This window comes from Octodon degus, unplaced genomic scaffold, assembly GCF_000260255.1.
Source record: "Octodon degus isolate 3935 unplaced genomic scaffold, OctDeg1.0 scaffold00027, whole genome shotgun sequence".
Classification (NCBI taxonomy): Eukaryota; Metazoa; Chordata; class Mammalia; order Rodentia; family Octodontidae; genus Octodon; species Octodon degus.
Window position 1 is genome coordinate 562,703 of NW_004524603.1, and position 19,671 is coordinate 582,373.

A 19,671-nucleotide genomic window follows, 5' to 3' on the forward strand; every position below is an offset into this window, starting at 1 on the left:
GGAGTTGCCCCTGTGGACGAAGCTCAGCAAATATGAGGGCTGTGTGCAGCCAGCTCTTGGCCTATGAATTCCATGTCCTGGCCATGGCTGCTGGCCAACTCCAAATCTGTTCTGCATTTTGTTGCCTCTTGGCATGGGACCGTAGAAGCACTGGCCAACCTCCTGACTTGGTCATAGATGAGACCAGTGTCTAGGAGAGAAGGTGAGCCCAGAAGGTTGGCAACTCCTGGAGCAGACAACCTGCTGGGCAAGTGGCAAGAGCCCCTGGAGAAGCCTGTGGCTAATGCAGACTGTAGTAGCAGGTGGGAGCTTACTTCAAAGGTGGTTTGTTCCACAGGACAGGCTGCAATTGGAGAAGAGAGCCAGCAATGCACCTGCCACTGTGTTTGAGAGCTTAGCCAGGAGCTATTGCAGGGAGGGATTAATTGTTCAAAACGGAGTACAGAGCAACTCCACTTCAAGGCCTCCAGTGTGTTCTGACACAGTGGCTGGGTGGGAGGCGACCACAAGAGATCTCCACAGCCAGGTGTGGGCTGTCTAGACCTCCTGAGGAGCTTAAGCTCAAGCTGGGAAGAATGTGGGGTCTTACCCTCTGTGATGTGAAGCCAGGTCTAAGAGTGTGGCTTTCAAAGACAGCTGGGTCTGGAAGTGCTACATTAAGTTGGGGAGTCTGCTTGCTCCTCCACCTGACTTGATGCACCCCCAGTGGCCTGACTGCTTGTCCTACTACCAGCATGAGGAAGGACAGGCTCCAGGTTGCAAAGGTGCCACAGTCTGGGGTGAACAGAAGAAGGGCCCCTGGATCACATGTGTGGGAGGGGTGGGGGGCACCCCATAAACCCACAGGCCCTAAAACTGAGTGGAGAAATCTCAAGCCTGCAGATCCTTGAAAGAAACCATTCCTTCAGAAGATAGGGAAATTTGTTTTGGACACCTATGGCAGAAGGTGCTACAAATTTGTACAATTGGAAAGTACCCTGAAATACTAATCAGAATTATTAGTGTTAGAATCACTGGGATGTTCTGGCTTTGAGGAACTGTGAGTATCACTTTACCTGATCTCCTGTTCTGCTTAATCTTCCCGGATTCCTGACATCCACTGACTTCACCAAGTTTACAAGGGTGTGAAATTTGGTAAAATAGAAGCCAGTGCCTTTGATTCCCAGGCTCCGTGTGGCGAGTGGGTGCTCCCTTCTGTCTGGAGCTTGCTGGCCTGGCTCTGTGGGTCTCCTTAACAGGAGTGCACCGTGGGAGTGGGTTAGGCAGGCCCAGGACCTCCAGGACAGCACCCAGCCAGAGCACCTAGGGCTCTGATGCCCACGTGGGCACCTCCCCCTCAAGGTGCAGGTGCCCATGCTCCCCTGCAGCAGGCCAGGTGCCTTCTGCTGTCACTTCAGGGCACCTTCTGCTTGACTGCGTTCTGACCTGTGTCCCTCGGCACACAGTAGGTTTCCTCATGAGAAGATGCAGGAAATGATGGCTGCATGGTGGGGTTTCCTGAGGACCAGCTTTGTTGTCCTTGGAGCCCCCCTTTCTGGAGCCCACAGCTGTGGCCAGGCTTCCCATTGTGTTCATGGTTTCTTTCCTTCTTCTTTTTTTTTTTTTGTGGAACCGGGGATTGAACTCAGGCCCTTGCGCTTGCCAGGGAAGCGCTTATTCCACTGAGCCATCTCCCGGCCCCCCAGTGTGTTATGTGTGGGTGTGTGGCTGCCCTGACCACTGACCACAGTAGCATCAGGGGCAGCAGCCAGGTGCGGGGGCAGCCCAGGTGTCCTCCCGCAGATGCGTGCTTCACCAGGGTGGCCCAGCCATGTGACAGGGCAGCATTCAGGCATAAGAAGGAAGAAGGTGCTGACAGCTACACTGTGACCAGCGTCGAGGACGTGAGTGCCGGGAAAGGTGCTAGCCGCAGATGGACCGATGTTGTAGGGTGCCATTGCTCGAGGCTCCCACAGTGGTCAGCCCCACAGGAACAGGAAGTAGAGTGGCAGTGCAGGGCCAAGGAGGAGGTTGGTCAGCGCTTACAAGGGCAGGGCTTCAGTTTGGGAAGCTGAGAAAGTCCCGGAGGTCTGTACAGCAGAGTGCGTGTAGCAAATGTGGCTGCACTCTGCATTAAAAATGGTTCAGGTAAATTTTATGTCACTTTTTTTTTAACCACAGTAAACAACACTAAACCATGCAAGTGGGAACACAGCAGCAGAGTATTTTCCTGTGGCATCCCTGCCTCTCAGACCCCCGTCTTTGCTCCAGGTCTCCAGGCTCCCTGTGATTGGGTGCAGTGTCCTCTGGAGGCTGTGGGGTCCATCTGAGCATCAGGCTGAGGCTGAGGCGGGCCGCCTCTCCTGCGTGAGCCCTGGTGCTGCTGTTTGACCTTCATAGAGCGAATGGTGCTTTGTTACTTTTACTGGAGATGAGTGATAAATAAAGGGATCTGCCTGCACCGTGGGGCCTCGGGCCCCTGTCCCTCGGCCTGGGAAGGCGGCATCATGTTGTGAGAGGAAGAAGTCAGGCCTGAGTGGCGGGTGTGGTGCGACTGGACCCAGCCCAGCTCTGTCGCCACCACCGCCAAGCACACTGAGCTTTCTTGACAGCTGTCAGGCTGCAGGCATGCCACAGGGACAAGTTCCAGCCCAGCTATCCTGAGCCCCGGTAGGGTGGCCACGTCCTGAGTGTGATGCCTTGGATTGAAGGAGTCATGGTCAGTTCCCTTGTTGTGGACAGGGAGGGAGTCCCCTCCCTCAGAGGAGGGTTTGGGCGACTACTCTTGACCCCCATACCCTCAGCCCAGGCCCAGGTCTCTGGTAAAGCCATGTGGGCCCACGTTAGCACACTGCCACACCACAGCTGTGGTGGGCAGCTCAAACAGCGGTGCCAGGGCTGTCACATGCCTCACATCTCCATTGTTTTCTTTAGCATCCTGGGAACAAAGCCCAGAAAAGTGGTGGAGCCTGCCAGAGCCACCCAGGGTTGGAGACGCAGTCAGGGTCTGGCCCCTCCTTAGAGTGCCTCTTCTACAGCCACCTACAAAGGAGGATGGGGCCCTGGGGATGTTGCAGTCTTAATTGTAGGAGGTGCAGCACCTTCCCTAGAGAGGAGCAGCCTGTTCAGACATCTGCTTGGCTCCAGAGGTGCCTGCCCTGCCTGGTCGGGCTCCCACCTGTTGCTGCAGGCTCTGGTTGGACACAGGACCACCCTGGCTGGGCGCCGCCCTGATTCCTCTCTGAGAGCAGAACTGTGCTCTGTGGGTCCGCGTGTCTCCCTGTACACATCACAGAGACCCCAACCCTCTTGGGCTTGGTGGCACCGGGGCCTCTTGGGGCTGGGGGCATGTCGGGAGGGACAGGTGACTCTCCCCTGGGACCACGGGAGCAGCAGTACAGGTAAGTGTAAGGCCAGCTTCCTTCAGTCCTAGCTGCAGAGGAAGAAAACCCAGCTTTCCCAGAACAGTTTTGGAGCCTCCAGGTGCTGGTGTCCGCACCTGTCCTGTCCGGGAGCTGGCGCTGTGTGCCGGGGTGCCTGTGCTGTGAGAGGAGCGACAGCACACAGCTCCGCCACCCCAGAGCCTGCGGCTCGCAGGGCTGCTGCTCCGTGTGTCCTGCCTCTTTGCCTAACTCCTCCACCTTTCCATGTCCCGAGCACCCTTAGACGTTCTCAGCTGGCGACGCTGTCTGGGTCCCATGCTCCCTGGAGGAAGGCATCCACCTTCGAGGCCCTGGTCCTTCCAGGCTATGAGGCAGATCAGGCTCTTGTTCCAGAGCTCAGGTGCCGTGTGTGAGTATGTGCTCGCCCAGTGGTGGGGTCTCAGCCGGTCCAACCCCATTTCCTGTGCTGCTCGGCAAGGGTGGCTTTGATGCCTTGGCTCTGTTTTTTCTTTTTCTTTTTTTTGTATTTTAGGGAAGGGTCTACAGGGTGTTCAGGGCCTCACTACTAGATTGGACTCATAGTGATCCACCTGTTTACAGCCTCCCAGAAGCTTTGATTACAGGTGCGCGCCACCACGCCTAGTCTCAATTGTTGTCTCGGTGCGCCCCTGGGATGGGGCCGGCATGGCAGGCCTGGGGATCCAACCCCCGGCCCCTGTACCTGCTTGCAGGGGCTTTAATCTGCTGAGCTGTTTGGCCAGCCCTCATGCTTTGACTCTGATGTGGCCATAGCGAGGGGCTGCTGGGTCAGATTTCCACAGGTATTCAGAGCAGGGACGGGGACCCACCCAGCCTCAAGGTCTCAGAGCTCCCCTCTCTTGCTGTAAGTGGGCTGGGAGAGAGCCCTGGCCCTGCCTTCCTGCCTCTATGGGCCCTTCCAGAAACACACACCAGGGCCAAGCGCAGGGGCAGGTGGCTGCGTACCCGCTTCCTAGGCTCGGGTCACTGCTGGTCTCTGCCCCATCTAGGAAGAGATGCCAACCTCAGGCACTGGTTGATTTGAGACCTAGAACCAACCGGCTTACTCCATCTTCCCCAGGACACTGGCGACATCAGGTCTGCTACTTCTATCTGTGTGGGAGGGTTGTGTCTGCCCAGCCTCCTCTGGCCCTGCTCTGGGACCCAAGCCCAGGGCCTTTGCACTGAGCTTCACTCCCAGCCCTTTTTACTTTTTGAGGCAGGGTCTTGCTAAGTTGCTGCTACTCAGATTGGGACTGAATTTGCAATGCTCCTGCCTCAGCCTCCCAGAGTGCTGTGACTGCAGTGTGTGTCGCCACACCCAGCTCTTTGGTGCCTTCTTTTTGTTTTGGGTACCAGGAGTCTAACTCAGGATCTCATGCTCGCCAGACAGGCGCTGTGCCTCTGAGCTTCATCCCTGGCCCTGGCCCTGGCCCTGGCCCCTTCCTGATGACAAGGGCTGGCAGCTAGCAAGTATATGTGTGAGAGCCCGGCTGTGAACGTGGCAGGACACCTCTGGGGACCACCCTGACTTCCGCTCTGAAAGGCCGGGGGGACGCAAGGTGGACAGTGAGTGGCAGCAGTGGGTGCACTTGCCGCCACTGTGACAGGGTACCCCGGGTGGATGCCTTCACGCCCTCGTCTTCCCGCCAGGCTGGGAGTTGGGGTGCAGCCTCCCTGGATGTCTGCTTGGCCTCAGAGGGCGCCTGTTAGGGCGGCTTTGCTGCTGGCCTCTTGGGCTCCATCGGGACCACCTGCCTCAGCTCAGCAGCTGCCATGGACCCGGATGGACAGGGCAGTGTCCTGGAGGCTGCTGGCCAAGGCAGCCTCTGTCCCCACATGGCCACCCTGCAGTGAGGCTCACAGATTCCCCTGGGGTACAGGTAGAGCTACACTTCTGGTCCCTCATGGGGTGAGACTCATAATCCTCCCGGCGGGGCCTCAGGACTGGTTGCCAGGTGCAGGCAGAGGCCCGAGCTCAGGTTGGGCTAGAGCCTGTGGCTGTGGCCCCTGGAGAGAAGCAGCAGGCACAGGACAGCAGGCTGCCTCAGCCAGTCCTGGGCACAGGCCGGGCCAGTGGCCCCACATCAGCCACCTCCCCAGAGTGCACCCCGTGACCCCGCACATCAGGCAGGCTTCCCAGGGACTGTGAAGGCTTCTGGCGTGGCCCCGTCTCCAGGCAGAAATGTCTCTGTGTTTTATGACGCTGCATGGCAATTTGTTGAAACTGATATCATTTTTTAAAAACTGTCTTTATTTTTGATTGGTGCAGTAATTGTATATGTTTAAGGGGCAGGGGGGACACTTGGGGGTACAGTGTGTGAAGATCAGATCAGGAAGTTGGCACTGTGGCCTCAGAACAAACTCCCTCTGCGTGGGGTGTGCTGCCCTTGATTGCAGGGAGTAAGCACATCCTCAGCCCTTCTAGATGTTACATTTGGACAGCATCTTACCAAGCGGGGCAGGCTGGCCTAGAGCTCTGAGCTCCAAGCCTGCGAGGAGCTGGGGTTATAGTCCCGCACCACCATGCCCAGGTGTAAGGTGATCGAGACTTATTTTTGGATGTTCCTGGGTACAACTTACACTTCCTCCAAATTGTTGTTTTCCTGGTATACTCATCCTTTTACAATTTCTTTACACTGAGGGAAACCGAAGAGGGACTGTAGGACTTTGCTATTGTCCTTGGTCCTGAAGCACAGAGGATGCTGGTTTATTGTGCTTAGCAGACTATGAGCAGTTTGCCAAAGGGCTGACTGCTGCAGGAGCTGGGAAGTGTGTACAAACACTCAGCCAGTGCTTCTCTCTCTCATGTCTACCTCTCTGACCCAGGCTCTGCCTCTGTTTCTCATCTGCACCTGCTGGCTGTCTGCCCGCCCGTCTACCACCGTCCATGTCATCCATCTGTAGCTATCATCTGTATCTATCTATACATGACTTACATGCCTATTTATCTGTAATCTGTGTGTTTCTTATTTATCCACCACGTACACCTCCTGTCTTCTTTTACCTGTTTGCTACCGTGCTATCCATCGCCTATTTATTGCCTATCACCTCTACCCTACTCTCTACCATCTAGAGCTGTCACCTGCCACCTGTCTACCTTTCCATCTACTTACATATGTGTCATCTGCCATCCCTACTGATCAGCCTTCTGTCATCTGCTGCATACAGTGCTACACGTGTCCTCACCCTCTAGGGCCGTGCTTGTCTCTGGGGGCAGAGTCTCGGTTAGGGAATTTCTATTGCTCCACAGGTCTCTGGTCTATGCCAGTGGGGTTTGTTGTAGTCCAGGGTTTATAAGGTGAAACAGTACAATACAAGACACTTAATTATAAGATTTAATTTATAATAGTCATCCAAAGAGTCATATGCAAAGAGAGTACAGGAACTGTGCCCATGTACTAAAGCCCGAAGAATCCGACTGAGGGCCCAGATCTCGCGGTGCTATCCTGCATGAGTCCAGCTGGAGACCTAGACCTAATGCCTTGCACGAGCTCAACTAGTAGCCTAGAGCCCATGGCAGTGTCTCATGCAGGCCCCTTTCATGGACCTGCAATGGGAAGGCCCAAAGGTCCAGAGCTCCCTGAAAAAGTACCACAGCCATTGCAGCAACCGCAAGGCCCTGAGCTCCTCCGGGGAGAAGCAAGCCAAGACCATCAGGAAGCCGGTGCAGCCGGCTTCTCCAGGGGGCTGAGCAGTGGGCCATCCTCAGTGACAGTAAGGTCCCAAGTGCCTTTGATGATGTGAGCAGTCGAGGTCATCAGGAAAGCCAGCACAACAAGGTCCTCCAGGAGAACCAACGGCCCCCTGCAGCTTGCCAGCAGCTTCTCTTCTCCTCCAGTGCAGCCTCTTATGCTGCAGGCCACGACCCTCAGGTGGGCCCCCCACACCCAGCACCGTGCTAGTTCAGTTCAGCGGGGTGTTGTAAGCCCATCACCAGTTGTCAGTCCACTGCAGGGTTCAAGGAATATTGCAGAATGGCACAAAATTGAAAAGGAATCGGGACAGAAGCTACCTGGGATCTTTCAGCATGGACAGGGCCAGTCAGCCCTCAGACACTGAGGCTGGGCCTGCGACACTGTGCTGCTCAGCACACGCATCTTTGAGAAGTGTAAATGAGCCATTTAAAAGCCAGAACAAAGCCAAGGGGAGCCGTGGGCATGCCAAGCCCCTGTCTCAGCCCCAGCTTCCGCTGTGGGCCACTGGCTCAGGAAATGGAGAAGAGCAGAGCAGGCCACCACCCAGCCTGGAGCAGAGGCAGCCCCCATGTGTGGCCGTGGAGTATGGTCCCCATGGGTGCCCTAGAGTGTGTCCTGAATCTGAGATGAGCGGCTATAACACATGACTCTCGCCTCTCAGGGTCTACGGGACTGGAGGACCTTGGCCCACTGGATGCCCTGGGCTCTGGCGGGAGCAGGTGATCTCTACCTCTCATTCCCAGAATGAGGGAAGAGTGTGGAGGGTGAGTCCTCATAGGGAGGGTGCCGGGATTTGCTCACGGAGCCACATATCCATGTCCAATGCTGCTGGCAGCCTGAAAACTGGGGGGGGGGGGGCAGGGGGGGGGGGGCTGCTGGGGTGCCAGGTAGGAAGAGGGTGAGGAGGAAGGGACTCGTGAGGTCGCTGAAAACAAGCAGCGCTTCTATTCCTAATACTTTTGGTTTTGCTTTTTTTTTTTTTTTTTTTTTTTGTGGTGCTAGATTGAACCCAGGGCCTTCTCCCTGTGGTATAGCTCTAATTTTTTCTTAAATGGTTTACTTTTTTTTGTGTGTGTGGATTTTTATTTTTATTTATTTTTTATTTTTTATTTTTTTATTGCTTTATTTTTTATTTTTTTATTTTTCAACAAATAATACACTGCATATATTCTTCTTAGTGGTTAATTGCTGTACAAGATGCGGACTTGTGATCCTATTTACAAACACCATTAGAACAAATCATTCTATTCATTAACAGAATGTAACTATATATCTATCCCAACCACTTTGAATACACAGATACAAAATGGACATTCATCTGTATACCCCATTTTTTCTAAGTTCCGTTATTGAATATTATAGGTGTGTAAACTCAGCAAAATATTCTAAAAGAGTCCAGTAGCCCATATTAGCATTGGGTCTTCTGTTTTAAATGTTTTACTTTTAAGACAGTATCTTGCTAAGCCACTAAATTGCCCGGGATGGGCTCAAGCTTACAATCCTCCTGCTTCAGCCTCCCGAGTGCTGGGATTCAGAAGTTTGGCCCTACAGTTGGCCTGAGCTCAGTGTTTAGTGTCCTGCTTAAGTTCCTAGGATGTCTGTCAAGGTGATGGCCCTGGCCTTGAAAGCTGGGCCTGGCCATCAACTGCTGGTCATCACAGTGGGGCACCAAGGAGCAGCCACAGTTGTCCCACGGGTCCCCTGGAAGCCACTGTTTTCCTGGAGCCCTCCGTGTCAGTTGCTGTAGAGTGGTGCTCAGAGTCAGCCAGGTCCTTGCCAAGTGTCCAGACACAGTGGTCAGCAGTGTCCCCCAGGAGTGTCTTCTGTGGCAAGACTGGCACAAGGGGCCTGGGGAGCTGCCCCACTTCTCTCCTCCAAAGTGTCCCCCTTTTCCTACATGGAGCAATGCCTGTCCAGCAGCAGTGGTGGAGGGCCTGTGGCCTTATGCCGGTCCCCCTTTCATGAAACCAGCCTCTCCGAGAGCCTGGTACTGGTCCTTCCTTCACAGTGCACTTGAGGGCGCTGCCTCTGCCCCATGTGGTGGCCTCTCGGCTGCCTTGCACCTGCGTCAAGGAGAGGGGCTGCTGCCCAGAGGGCTCAGCTGCCAGGCGGCTGATTTATTACAGGACACTTTCTTCTTGTCCTTTAGTCAGTTAGTATCTCATGAGACCAGGCTCAAGTGGGACTGTGCCTTCCATGTCCCTGTGGAGCTGGAGTCCTCCTGGGCCACTGTGGGGCACACAGATTCCCTCCTACAGTGCTGTGCCCACAGCTGGTGTGGGGCCCTTGCTCGGCGGGTGGTACCCCCTACCACGAGATGGGCGGAGGAGGAGGGAGGCAGCCCCTGCATGTCTCGCATGGGTGCGGCTGGGTGGTGCTGCTCTTCCCGAGGACGCCCCGCTCCAGGGCTCCTCTCCCCGTACATGAAGGCATCAGGTGTGGCTGTGTTACAGTGTTCCAGGAATTGCCTATAGGAGTGGGATAGGTGATTGCCGTGACTTCCTGGAGGTCAGTGGACATCCCTGGATCAGGCTTCCAGGAGGGGTGGTGGCATCTCAGGTTGAAGGTGCAGGTAGTGCACCTTCCTTGTTCAGAACTATGTGTGTGGGTGAGCCTGCAGTGCCTGCCACAGGGCCGACTGAGTGGTCCCATCAGAGGTGGCTGGCGGCTTCCTCACCTCACAGTGAGCTCTGAGCTCCCTGCAGCCACACACCTGGGCAGGACATGTGCTGGAGTGCGGGTGTTTCCCGGCCCCCACCAGCCTTGGCCTGGTTCCCACGTTGCCCAGCTCTTGTGGTTGTGTGCCGGTGCCCAGTTTTGGCTGATAGCCCTGGCAAGAAATGATTTCTAGGCTGCGTCCTGTGATTCTGAAGATTCGGGGAGCAGGCACAATGGCAGCTTCGGGGCAGCAGCGTGCTGGGCCTGCCGCTTGCCTTCCCACCGCCCCAGCTCTCCAGTAGCCAGCGGAGGGGCCTTGAGAGACCCTGATGACATTCAGGGGGCACCCGGCCAAGCCCCTACGGGCTGCTACTCAGAGGACAAATGGCACCATCACTCCTGGGAAGGGGCTAGACGTGGGAGGTACACGCTGCGAAGCACTCAGGAAAGCATGAAGCAACAAGGAAATAGAAACAGGCAATGCGCGTGAGCCTCTTCCTGTGACTGTTCCCCGTGCTGAGTGTAAGAGGGAAGCTTGAAGAGCCCGGAGCTCTGAGAGACAGCAGGCAGGGGTCTCATTTCTGCCCTCCGGTGAGGAGACTGGGGGAGAGAGGCTCTGGAACGCAGTAATTATTAGCAAAAGCCGGAAACAATCCCCTCCAGAAAAAAAAAAAAAAAAAAAAACCAAACTGCAAACCAGGAAATTGCAACCAGAAAAACAAGATGCGTGCAGGCGGGGCACCTGCCTGGAGGAGAAGGCAGCGCGGGGAAGGTTGTGCAGGCGGGGCACCTGCCTGTAGCTCTCCTGGACGGCAGAGCCCTCCTCCGGGTGGGGCGTGTGACCTCCAGGCTGCAGAGCCCCAGCTCACCCAGCTCCTCTGGCCACAGGAAGGGAGGAGAAGGCAGCGCGGGGAAGGTTGTGAAGGCGCAACTTGGAGCCGCTCCCACTCGCGCAGGAACGGCGGCCGGGATGCAGAGCCTGGTGGGGGGCCGGCACTTCTGGAAGCAGCTTCCCGCATGGACTGTGCACCCGAGGGTGTCCCGAGCGCAGTGCCTCCTGGGCGCCGTGAGGTTTAGGCAGGTGTCTCTCTGGTGTTGCCAAGCGGGGCTTCCGCGGTGGTTGTGCTGCTCTCCTGCCCGGGGCTACCCTGCCTCTGGCCCCTTCGGCAGGGGCCGAGGCCTAGTGCTTATGATCCCCTAGTCGCGTCTTTGCAGTGGGCCTGAGCCCAGCAGGGATGAGCTCAGAGAAGGACGTCTGTGCTGTGCTTGCCCTCCCCGCCCAGTGGGCAACAAGCCAGACTCCCTTTAGCCCGCAGTGGGACCTGACTCGTGTCGGCAGGTTTTGGGGAGGCGAGGGAACGCTGGTGCGACTCAGGCCTGGAATCAGCTGATTCCACCGAATTTCAGAGCCACTGCCTCACCCTGCTGAGCTGCTCCTGGGAAGACAGCCTGCGCAGCATCCTCCTGCCTGAACTCGGGGCTCTGCTGCTGCTTGCAGCGGGCTCCAAGCAGGTGCCGGTCCCTCGGGTGTGCACCCCTTTCTTCCCATCCCTGAGCTTGGGCTGATAGTGGAGAGTTGGCGTGGTGGGGCTAAGTAGCCCTGTCCTTCTTCGCACTGCACGTGTCAGGTACTGGGTGCACCCTCAGAAAGCTGACTGACACAGAAGGCCCCTGTTAGCAGTACCTTTCCTGCGGGGTGTGGCAGTGTATACCTGTAATCCCAGCCCTGGAGAGGCTGAGGCAGGGGTATCACCATGAGTTTGAGGCCAGCTTGGGCCACATAGTGAGTTCAAGGCCAATCTGGACTGTCTTGCAAGGTTCTGTCTCAAAAATACAGAGAAAAAGAAAAGAAAAGAAAAGAAAAAAAACAACCCAAAACAATACAGACAGACAGGAAAAAGAAGAAACCCCTTATCCTTCATCCTGCCAAGCCCCATTCAGATTTGGGCTCTGGGGAGCAGGTGGGACCAGGAGGCGGTCTGGGGCTGGATTGGATGTCCCTGCGCAGGGAGGAGCTGCTGTGTGTACCCTTGGTGGAAATGGAACCCCTGTTCTCACCGTCAGCGACTCTAAGGGCCACGAGGACCAGCAGCTAATGTGGGGTAAGTCGACAACACATAGGCAGCTGTGTTTCTGTGGCTTGTGTCACAAGGCCTTTAAAACAGAAACGGCAAAAAGCAAAGCCATGCTTGTGATTTAGGGTGTAACCGTCCACAGATCCGCGGGTGCATTTGAATTCACAGTCACACACGTAGTAGAAACGTGGAAAAGCAGCTCAGGGAGGATACACCACCAGGGTGCTTGCTCAGTGCCAGGGCGAGTCTTTGCAGTCTCCAGTGGGTGTAGCTTAGGGAACATCAGGGAGCACTTTTCCTGGGAACGCTTGAATCTGCAATTCTAGTTTCCTCTGGAGCCCCGAGAGGTGTGAGTGGCTCTTCCCAAGTTGCCCTTCATCAGTGTGAACCATTTCCTGGGCAGACCTCTGTCCCTGCAGGGGCAGAGCCGAATGGGGCCCAGCTGCTTCCACTGTGTGGGCCTGGGGAAACCGCCTGCGTGTTAGTTCCTGCGGTCAGGAGGTAAGGACATGGAGCACAGAAAGGCTCCAGGACGAGAATGCTGTGTCCTCCCAGGGTTGACCAACCTCGACCTCCAAGCCCTATGTTGTGACTGGCTGTCACTCAGCAGCCCGGGCTTGTCTGGGATGGGTTGGAGGCTCCCTAAGATTCATCAGAATGCATCAGAGAGGTGGCTCGGTGCCAGTAAGATTCGGGTTATGCACATACCCAGAGCCCTGAGATTTCAGAACAGGAAACACATTCCTTCTTCTGTGGACACTTGCATGTGTCCCTTTACTGGCCATGCAGGAGTGGGAAACGCAGGCACGTGCTCCAGGTCAGCTCTCCTGGTGCCCACATGGTGATGCCCGCCCAGGCAGGCACCCAGTTGCTGGGAGGGAGTGATGGAAACAGACATTTGCAGATGCGCTCCTCAGTTATTTGGTACACAGCAGAGCGGAGTTGGAAACACTGTCCACATTAGAGGGATCCTCAGCTGTGCCGAGCACTCTGCAGAACAGGAAAGTGACACTACGGCAACTCGTGGAAGGGCTCTGAAAACACCGCCCTGCCTGAAGATGCCACGGCGTGGTTGGAGCCCTCCCCACAGCCTTCCAGGGCTTCAGCTAGGGTTAGCACTCGGGAAGCTGGAGCTGGCTCACAAGCCTGCCCACACCTGGGCACACTCTCTCCACTACTGCACCGCATGTCTCCCTAATTAGACACTGCCCTCTGTCTTAGCGCAGGCTGCTGTGACAAATACTCCAGCAGCAGACACTGCTTATTGACAGCTCTGCTGGCTGTGGGCCTGAGGCCAGGGCACTGGCACTCGGGGGCCTGACGTGCTGCTTCCTAGTTTGTTTGTACGTGGTGCTGCCTCCTGTGTGCCTGTGGGAGGAGGGAGGAGTGCCTGTGTGCCTTACAAAGGCACCCACTTGTCCAAGACTCCTCTGTCACCTGTGGTCACCCACAAGCCCAATGCCAGCCACGGTGGTGCGCTCACTCTGGGGTCCGGGGTCACAGGTATTCAGCTCATGCCGTCTCTCCACCTGACCACAGGATATCTGCTCAGGCTAACTGCTGTACTCTGACGTGGCCCATGTGTGCTGGGCAGAGTCCAAACAGTGCTACATGTGTGCTCCTGTTTGGTTCTTATTTTCTCATTTTCTTTGTTATTAGCTTCTGGGACCCAGTGAGTTTCAGTGTCATCCAGCTTCTGTGAGGTCCCAGCTGACCCAGACACAGGAGGATGGCCAGCAGACCCCCAAGGTCTCTCAGCTCATCTTCATGATTTGCTACTTCCTTATTAGTTCAGCTGGTTGGATTAATGAAGTTTGGGGCACTGCTTCACTGGCAGCCACCACAGGGCCAGGCTGAGGACCCAGGGGTCGGCCTACTGGATATAACTGGAGTTCTACTTCCCTTGTATGCCTGGTCTACTATGGAACTGAGGTTAGGTTATTGGTTTCTGAAGTATTTTTTTTCTGACTATAAAAATGACACAGGCTCATGGTGGAAAATTTAGTCATTTTGTTAAAAAAGTAAAGACAATACCAAGTTGGGTCACTGTATTAAGATTTATTGTTTCTTTCTAGTACTTTTAAAAGTGTATGATTTAAGGGGGCCAGGGAGATGGCTCAGTGGAATAAGCGCTTCCCTGGCAAGCACAAGGGCCTGAGTTCAATCCCCGGTTCTGCAATAAATAAATAAATAAATAAAGTGTATGATTTAAAAATGGATAGAGAAGTACAGTGTACCTCACAACACCGTGCATGGCTTTTTAAACTTTGTGCTAGCTGTCCCCCAAGACACTGGGAAAGTCTTCACAAAATCTCATTTTAAATGGCCTCTTTGTGGCGCTTTTGTGTGCTCTGCATCAGTGACCCTCAGCTGGGCTGAGGGTTCTCTGTGCTGGGCTCCATGCCGGGCCTCCGTCATGGCATGGTCCCGTGGATGCGTGGTCCCACGCAGCAGCAGGGTGTCAGACGGTGACAGCCAGGAGAGAGGCTGAGGGGCAGGTTACCTGCTAGGCTCTGTCCCTGGGCTCTCACTTGAGCTGGAGCCGGACTTTCAGTGGCCCGGGGAGGGGAGCTGCTGAATCCCTGCTTTACAGGAAGGAAACTGAGCCTGGGGTCATGAGGTGACAGGGACAGAGCTAGCTTTCTGCCGGGTGTGCTTGCTTCAGCGCCATGCACAGGGTGCTAGGATACCAGATCAAAACTGCCTTTCCTTTGACAAGAGTGTGGAGAGAGCAAAGTTTGTCTTTGCCACAGGAAATCCAGGTTGTTTATGTGATGTAAGCTGCAGAAAGCCACGTAGACCCGGCATTTGCGGGTGGGAGGTACAGTCGGCACATCCCCTCTTTAAAGAAGGCAGAGCCTGCAGTCTGGGCCCGGCGGTGGTCCTCTGAGTGTGCCGGAGCCCCACGGGCCCTGGCCTGTGGACCTGGGGTATCTGGGGGCATCAGGGCTCCCTGGGCCTGTCACTGAATGCGCAGTGCTTGCAGCTGCAGCTGGTCCCTGCAGTCTGTGCCGTGCAGCTCTCTGGGGGCTCCTCCTGAGGGCGTGCTGAGCCGGACAGAAAGGGGCCGAGGCATTGGCGGAGCGTGTGGGGTCACGGCTGTGTCACACCATGGTGGGGCGCTTTGGGCACGGCTGACGTGGGAGGCAAATTCGGTTTTTGGTTATTTAGGTTACAGATATTCATCGTGAGCACGTTTCTTTCTCCATGGACAGGAAGCACTGGGAACAGGAGCTGTCGACGCCGCTCCTGTGCCAGCAGCGCAGGCCGCACTGGCATGGCAGCAGGCCGAGCTGCGAGAGGCTCCAGTCCACAGCATCTGCGGACAGCCCACTACCAGTGTGGGCTGCTGGACTGTGTTGGATGCTCTGCTGAATTCACGCGCCTGCAGTACTTAGAAGCCGGTGGAACACCCACCCCTGACAGGACTAAACAAAAAAAGGGACACAAAGGAGGGACCTTTTTGTGTCTGTATATACAGAATAGTGAGGGTTGACATACAGCTACTTTCTCTTCATTCAATGAGAAGAAAGATTTGTACTAACAGTGTTCAGACAGGACATCCTGTCTGCTTCTTGTACTGTGGATAACCACTAAGAGGATAACAATGTACAGTGTATTAATTATTGAAAATGTTCTATTAATCAGCTTTGAAACTGTCTGATTGCTGTTTGTTTCTCAATAAAATAAAATTAAAAAAAAAAAAAAGGACGAGACAATTCGCAGGCTAAAATCAGGGGACCCTCTGTGCTGTTAGGACTGTGGGAAAACCAGAAAGCAGGTCCAATCCTCAGCATTTACTGAATCTAAGCACATAGAACTGTACTACTTAATACATTCCTCCATGAACTTTCCATGAAATTCAGATCGCGGAGAAGCGTGTACATGTCTTCTGTCTCCCTTCTGATCATCTTCGCCTTTTGCACAGGTCTTAATGGCATCGTCATCCCAGCTTCTCTTCACTTTGAAGCTGGCCCGAGGCTGAGGGGGCAGTGAGATTAAGGAGAGGATTTCTCCTAAGAAAGCTTTCTATATGGGCCCTTCTTCAGCTTTTTGTTCTGGTTCTTTCCTAGCCCACTCTTCAGCTTTTTCTTTTTCATTCTTTTCAATTCTGAAAGAAGAGCAGTGGCGGCGGCAGCAGCACTCTCCTCTTCCAGTCTTCATCTTCCTCCCTTTGGAGGGTCATCTGCATCAAGGTGGGCAGCAGGAATCTGGTCTAGCCCGAGGCATCTGTGACTCAGAAGAGGGGATTGTGTTCTCGGGTTGGATGGTCTCTAGTTTCTTACAGCAGTGCTTTCTCTCTGTCTGTGTCTGTCTGTCTGTCTGTCTGTCTCTCTCTCTCCTAAAGTCATGATGCCAAACCTCTTCTGGGACATCCTGAGTAGTTTGCCTATGTTTTATCTTTCCGTGAGATGGAAGGTACCTACCTGAATATTGTTTTGAGAGTTTACTCAAATCACCTTCTCCTTTTCCTCTTCCACCTCTTGCAGGTTCAAATGTTGGCTGCTGTCTTTTTTTTTTTTTTTTTTTTGTGATACAGGGATTGAACTCAGAACCTTGTACTTGCTAGGCAGACAGTTAAGCCACTGAGCTATCTCCCCTGCCCCATTGTCATTTTTTATGTTGGGCTCCAAGGTGCAATAGCATCCCCCAAAGATCATATAAACACCATCGTGACTCCAGCATTCTGGAATCCCCTCTGTCTGAGGCTGTGTGGGAGGTTAACTTAGTGTCAACGCTGAGAGCCAGGACCAGGCGATGACTCGGTGGTATAAACGCCTGCCTGGCAAATGTACAGTCCTGAGGTCAGCACTGCCTAGCCTTGTTTGGGCCCGTGGCACATGCGAGTTTCTCCTGTGGCCATGCCCTTGGTGGAGACGCTCCTGTTGTCACGCATGCCTGTTCAGGCACCCAGAGAATGGACAGAAGTGAGATCCTGCTGCCAATGCCTGCAGAAATGGTGTTGACTTCAGGCTTGATCCTGATGCCTTGTTTGCAAGGCAGTCACTGCTCGCGGGAGCTTTGTCTCTCTGACACGCTCATGTGAACACACACTCGCAGACACCTGCACAGGCTCCCACTCACCTATGAAGACACACACGTTCACTCACACACAGGTGCTCTGAGGGTACCTCCCATGTCCATGTGTCCAGAGAGGGTGAGCTATGTGCTGTGTGCAGTGATTTTGCAGAGTTGAGACCTGGGCACTCATGCGGGAAACCATCCAGGAGGTGTGTGCCATCCTCCCGGGGCTTCAGCCATGGAAGAAGACGTATTCCTGTGGGTCTCCCATTGCCATGTCTTCAGGGGTCTTGGGTTGTGCACAGGCGCTGGAGCAGGGCCTGGGCTGGCATTCTGTGGGGGAGGGGAAGGCATCTCTGCCTGTGAGTGGAGCCCTAGAGTGGAGAAGGCATGGAGGACACATGCTTCTGTTAAAATGGATCGTTAAAAAGCCCTGGTAGAAATGTCATTACACCAAAGAATAGTCTTCACTGTAGTGGCTAACAGTGACATTCCAGGGACCTGGGCTGCTGTCTCTTGTGGCAGGAGGGAGGGCTGGAAAGTGCCTATCTTGTGAGCCAGGAGGAAGGAGGTATGGATGCCAGCTCCAGGCTCCACAGAGGCCTCCATGCAGCTGCTGACAGGAGTCAAGGGCAGGGCAGCCCGTCTGGGGCTGCAGCTCGGTCTCTGCTTGTTTTGAATCCAGGAAGGGCCACCAGGACCAGGCTGCTTAGGAACCAATCACACGTCACCCAGGCGAGCCGCCTATCCCAGTGCTGCAGGACCTGCCACTTCTCCTGGGACCCGGTTTTGTCCTGCATTAGTGGCCCTGGAGGCTCTTGGCAGATGCCCAGTTTCCAAAATGTGGAAGTCATGACCTCTGGCCCACTTCTGGAAGTAGCTTCTCCATGGAGCAAGTGCTCTGTGTGCCCACTCAGAGCTGGGAGCTGGCCTCCCCACTGCCCCTGGGCCAGGCCTGCAGCCTGGTGGAGGTCTGCGTGGAAGTCACTTGGAAGTCCTGCAGGCCAGGAGCCCTTGTCCACACAGGTGTCCTGGAGGGGGCTACAGAGGACAGCATGGCCCTCACTGCTGGTGTGAGTGTCCCTTTCAGGCCCAAGGGCAGTGGCGTTTCTCCTGGGGGCCCGAGTCTGCGCCTCTCCTGCACCTCCAGGTGGGGATGGCACTCGCCCATCTTTCTGCGTCAGCTCCTTGGAGCACAGGGTTGCTGAGGTCCACTCTGGCCTGATTCCTCGAGCTCTGTGGAAGAGATGGCTCAGTGGTGGGAATTTACTGTCCCTGCCCTGGAGGCCCACCGCCTGAGACTGGCTTGGGGAGGGCTGGCTCCTCCTGCGCTGCAGGGGCATCCGTCCCAGTTTCCCTGCCTGCCAGAGCGCTTTTGCTGTTCCTAGGCGTGAGACACCTCGCCCCATCTCTGCCATCCTCTTCCGACAGCCTTCTTCCTGTGTCTGTGTCCAAATGCCCCTTGGTCTGAGGATTCTGGTCACCCTGGGGTAGGCTCTGTCCTGATGACCAAGCTTCACTGCGTGGTCACGTCTGCAGCCACCCTGTTCCCGAGAGGCATCTGAGAGGCTGAGTTGGGCCTCGGCCTGTGGATTGTGGGCACAGGCTTCTGCCTGGCGTGCCCTGCTCGGGCATTCCACCCTGCCCGGCCCACCGCTGCCTCAAAGGCGCCTTCGCTGCCCCTGGACACAAGCTCAGCGCTGCACACCAGCCAGGCCATCCTTGTCCTTTCCCGGGAGGTCTCCTCCTGGTCCTGGAACGTGCACCCCTGCTGCCTGTGTTCTCGCTGTGACCTTCCGACACCTCTCTCTGGTTCCAGGGCCTTGGCAGCCCCCTGATGTCGGTGACCTCTGAGGCCCAGGTTGTCTCGTCCTCGGTGGGAGCCCGGGCTGTTTTTGGGTCTTTCCATTTATGGGCCTCATCTGAGCATCTCAACCCCAGCGCATCTCGCCCTCTCTGCTCTCAGTCTCCACTGCACCACAGATGGGTCGGTGGGAGTGAGGAAGGAGGCTGGTGGGATGCTAGCAGGACCAGGAGGTAGGAGCAGTGCCGGGGTGGAGGGACGGCAGTGTCTCGAGGTAACGGGAAGGTCTCTGGCCCGTCGGCAGGGCTCGTGGACACGGGGTCCTGACCATCCTGGTGTGGCAGTGAGAGGCACACGTGGTGTCCACGTCAGCGGGGCAGTGAGCAGCGTGATGCTGCTGGCCTCTGCGCCCACCGCCCCTCAGCGTACCCTCTGCATCCTTGTTCCTTGGCTTTGGAGACGAAGCCTCTAAACTGCCCTAGGCTAGCCTGAGCTCACGCTCTCCTACCTCTGGCTCCTGAGCAGCTGGACCTGGGTGTTTACCACTGCACCCGGCCCATTGTGGCATTCCTCACAGACTGTGAGTTCATTTGGGTTGTGTTGCTGCAGTATTTGGCCATTTACTGACAGATTCCTCCTCGGTAAGCTCAGACCTGGAGAGGTAGCGTGCTGTGCAGAAGGTGTGCGGTGGCTGGGAAGCGTGGTCCTGGCTTCGTGTCCGTCTCAGCACACGAAGTGTGGCCTGGGGTGCATCGCCCGATGCCATGAGGGATCTGGATGTTCTGGGGATGCTTTTGGCTTTTGATTGCACCTGTCTAGTGGTTGTAGCAGAAGTTGTGTTTTGTCAAAATCATAGTGTAATTTGTTATCTCGTAGGAATGAATGCTTGGGAGGGAGGCAGTGAGGGCTCAGTGTGTGCTCAGTAAACTCAGTTTTGCGGCTGCGTAGGCTGTCGAGGGACTTCCTCGTAGAAGGGAGGGAGTGGCAGCCATATCTCTCACTGAGGATGGCACAGTACAGCGGTGCCCAGGAGG

The 19,671-nt window shown here is 55.5% G+C and overlaps 1 protein-coding gene and 1 pseudogene across 2 annotated transcripts in view; one reads left to right on the forward strand and one right to left on the reverse strand.

The window, feature by feature from the left end:
• Ptprn2 (protein tyrosine phosphatase, receptor type N2) overlaps positions 1 to 19,671 on the forward strand; it is a 553,794-nt gene that overhangs the window by 20,221 nt on the left and 513,902 nt on the right. The window lies entirely within an intron of this gene.
• Positions 15,637 to 19,403, reverse strand: LOC111816150 (annotated as a pseudogene).